The sequence below is a fragment of the Gobius niger genome, assembly GCF_951799975.1.
Source record: "Gobius niger genome assembly, chromosome: 16".
Classification (NCBI taxonomy): Eukaryota; Metazoa; Chordata; class Actinopteri; order Gobiiformes; family Gobiidae; genus Gobius; species Gobius niger.
In genome coordinates, this window is record NC_136867.1 from 1,797,380 (window position 1) to 1,801,869 (window position 4,490).

Genomic DNA, 4,490 nt, shown 5'->3' on the forward strand with positions numbered 1-4,490 from the left:
AACCCTTGTATTATGTTAAGGGTCAATTTGACCCATTTCAGTTTTTGTGTTGATCAAAGTACTGTTTATCCTTTCTTTTTCTTGCTGAAATTTGGTGACTTTTCCTCATCTAGGGTCATGAACTGGTGTGTAAAATCTGGACACTTTGATGTGTAGTGGAATGTCTGTGCAGAGTTTGTATACAAAGATGATGTTGCGGGTCATTTTGACCCAGACGCTTTAATGCAGGTAAATAGCTGTTCAGATCCAAAATAAACATGTCTCTTTGATGTAGTTTTTACTTTGATGTACAATTGTTTGTATTGTGATTGCCTCTGAGACCCAGAGCCAGGTGTGTGAAGAGAGGGAACTTTCTCACACTTGTCCTTGTCACTGTTCTCATGTCATCTCTTTGACAAACTCACCAAAAATGAGCTCCAGAAGGCTGACATGTGAGGAGGCTTTATCACAGATTTTGAACTGGGATAGTGATGTAGAGGAAGAGATTTCAGAAACAGAGGATTTTTCAGAGACAGAGGACAATGTTATTGCTGATCCAGATTGTCAATTTTCCTACGATGAGGAGGATTCAGAGGACGAGTCTGCCGTTGTTCCTCCAACAGAAGAAAACCAAGGAATGCAGCAATCATCATCCACAGAGGGGACATGGGCATCTAAGGACGGTAATATAAAATGGTCAACATCACCACACCCAAGCCGAGGCAGACTGTCATCTTCCAATGTGATCAAAATGACTCCCGGTCCTACAAGATTTGCTGTCACACGAGTTGATGAGATTCAATCAGCATTTCATCTCTTCATATCCCCACCAATAGAGAGGATTATACTGGAAATGACCAACTTGGAGGGGAGACGTGTGTTTCAAGAGAAATGGAAGCCACTGGATCAGACTGACTTGCATGCTTACATTGGAGTTCTGTTATTAGCTGGAGTGTACAGGTCAAAGGGAGAAGCCACTGCAAGTCTATGGAATGAAGAGAATGGAAGGCCAATCTTTCGTGCAACAATGTCTCTGGAGACATTCCACATGATATCTCGTGTGATCCGCTTTGACAACCGCGACACCAGAGCTGGTCGACGTGAAAGAGACAAACTAGCTGCGATCAGAGATGTGTGGGATAAATGGGTTGAAAATGTACCTTTGTTGTACAATCCTGGTCCCCATGTTACTGTAGATGAGCGCCTTGTTCCATTCAGGGGGCGCTGTCCTTTCCGACAGTACATGCCCAACAAGCCCGCCAAGTATGGCATCAAAATATGGGCAGCCTGTGATGCAAAATCCAGCTATGCATGGAATATGCAAGTATACACTGGAAAGCTACCTGGAGGAACATCTGAGAAGAATCAGGGGATGCGTGTGGTGCTGGAAATGAGTGAAGGGCTGCAAGGTCATAACATCACATGTGACAATTTCTTTACATCCTACCGCCTTGGAGATGAACTTCAGAAGAGAAAGCTGACCATGTTGGGAACAGTCAGAAGAAATAAGCCAGAACTTCCCACCGAAATTCTGAAGATGCAGGGCAGACCTCTGCATTCCTCAATATTTGCTTTCACTGAGAAAGCAACAGTTGTTTCATACTGCCCAAAGAAAAACAAGAATGTTCTTGTAATGAGTACAATGCACACAGATGCATCTCTGAGCACAAGAGAAGACATGAAGCCACACATGATCCTGGATTATAACTCCACCAAAGGAGGAGTTGACAATCTGGACAAAGTCACAGCAACATACAGCTGCCAGCGCAAGACAGCCCGTTGGCCTTTGGTGATTTTCTACAACATTGTGGACGTGTCTGCTTACAATGCCTATGTCCTGTGGACTGCAATCAACCAGACATGGAATGCCGGCAAATTGTACAGACGTCGGCTTTTCCTGGAAGAACTCGGCAAAGCACTTGTCACTCCCAAGATCCAGACGCGAGCCAGGCCAGCTCGATCCCCAGCAGCTGCAGCTGTCATTGAAAAGGTCAAACTCAGGTCACCCAACCCAACCTCACCCAACCAACATCCAGTGGACACAGGTGGAAAGAAAAGGAAAAGATGCCAGGTATGTCCCTCCCGAGAGGACAGTAAAACAAGTACCTCTTGTGTGAAATGCAAGAATTACATCTGCAGAAAGCACACAGTAACATTCTGTCCATCATGTGGAGAGCATTGAAAATGTTGAAGTTCGCTGGGATGAAGTTAAAGTTGAAGTTAAAGTTAAAAAGAAATGTGTTCATGAAGCGGGAAACAGCCCTTGTGCTTTCTTTGGTCAAGGAAGGAAGGAAGGAAGGAAGGAAGGAAGGAAGGAAGGAAGGAAGAGAGAAAAGAAGGGAATAGAGGAGGATGAACAGAGAGAAGGAAAACAAGAAGAGAGAAGAAGGAAGGATAGAGCATGGCAGGAGGAAAGAAGGAGGGAAGAATAGTCATTTTGACCCGAGAGGAGGACAAGAGGATTAGACTAAATATTGTTATTGAGTGTTGGAATTAAAAATGTATTGTATGTCACTTTTCTAAATGTTTATATAACCTAAAATAAAGTTGTTATTGGTTTAACCTGTTTTCTTGACTGTTTTGAGTGCATTTACACAGTACGGGTCAAAATGACCCGCAACATAATCAATGTCATTTTTTTTCAACATAATACAAGGGTTAAAAATGACATTGAATAATGTTTGTCCTGAGTGTTTTCCGATGGAGAGAGTTTGTGGCTCGTTGGTCTAGGGGTATCATTCTCGCTTAGGGTGCGAGAGGTCCCGGGTTCAAATCCCGGACGAGCCCTAAAAAGTTAAGTTAGATACGTGACTGTCACATGGTAGGCTTGTTTTGGTCAAACTGAACTTTGAGAAAGCACTGCTGACAACATGTTTGACTGCCTGCTATATTAAAAGTTAAAAATACACACCAACCGGTCCAAACCGAGCACACACTTAAAGGTATTGGTTGCAGGGTTCTCTTAAGATTTTAGAAAGCACTGCCTTAGAGGTCGAATGCTTTGGTCCCTCAGTTTTTGGTTGAAATATGCCCCGAAATAATTGCACTGCCAATAACAAAGGCCGCTTTTTAGTCTAAAACAACACAACAAGAGAGCATTGCCATTGAGAAACTGACCACAAATTCTGTGACCCGGATTCGAACCAGGGTTGCTGCGGCCACAACGCAGAGTACTAACCTCTATACGATCACGGCTGTCGCTATTGAGTGTTTTTTTTTCTCGTGATGGTTTTGTGGGAATGTATGTGTTGCTTTATTTGGTAGTTCACAGTGCATGTTTAAGAACACACCACACCGGAATGTAGCCATGGGCTAATTTGCATGCGTTGTCTGACACTTGCACACTGAAACAAAATATAAAGGCCAGTCGGCAGGAACCAAGATGCAGCAAATTAAACAAAGACAATGTCAGAGTTCAATTCCATGTTTCAGAAGAGGCCAAACTTTGGATAAGAAACTGTTGCGTCGCCTTGATGTGGCATTTGAGATGTAAAATAGAGGAAACTTAGTGAATGCATCTACTGCAATTTAGTTGTAAAATACTTTTCTTTCACATGTATTCAGAGCCCCACTGAAGCAGGGCATCAAAAAATTGTCAAAATCTCTTGTTGTTCCTCTCCACGGAAATCTTTAGTAAAAGGCGAAAGATTTATGCGATCTGAAGAGAAACAAGAGTACTGGACAGAAGAGCAGGCCACGGGTTGGGACTTGTGGCCATGCGCTGCCCTGTCATGGGTCATCTACCTTTGACTGAAGGGAAGCCAAAGTCATTTGCATGAACCCGGATTTTTATTGCAAGTTTGCTGTTTTTCAATTACCAGCCAGTGAGGTTTACTTAAGGAAAGGATACATTATGATTGGGGCTGGAAAAGGAACTTTGCTGTCGCATTTTTAAAGAAGGATGGAGGAAGGTGGGACATTCAATGTACTGCAATTTAGTAGCAAATAACACATCTGAAATCTCCATTTTTTGTCTTCCTTTTGTCACTGACGGTTCCCAGCTTAAAATGGGAGGCGAGCTAGCCAGGAGTCGAACCTAGAATCTTCTGATCCGTAGTCAGACGCGTTATCCATTGCGCCACTAGCCCCTTGAAAATCAAGTTTTAATGAATATTCCTTCAGGTCAACATTAGAACCGGCCTCAAATTTTGTTGAGCGATCACAGTTTTCTAAAAGGCTTGTAAGAATATCCAAATGTCACATTTCAGATATTATGGAACAAGTCTTTTTTGAATGCATGGCTACATAGAAAGGTGAACAAATGCCATATATTGATTGCTCAGTTGGTGCAGCAAACAATTTTCGGGGTGAGCGTGAAAGCGTTGAATTGCAGTGTGAAAGAGTTGGTAGGGTACCAAAGCATTTAGGCATGCTCGTTTGTGGCTCGTTGGTCTAGGGGTATGATTCTCGCTTCGGGTGCGAGAGGTCCCGGGTTCAACTCCCGGACGAGCCCACAAGTGCACTATCTAGCAGTAATTGTAGGGGGTGGATGGTTTTCTGTTCAAGTCTCC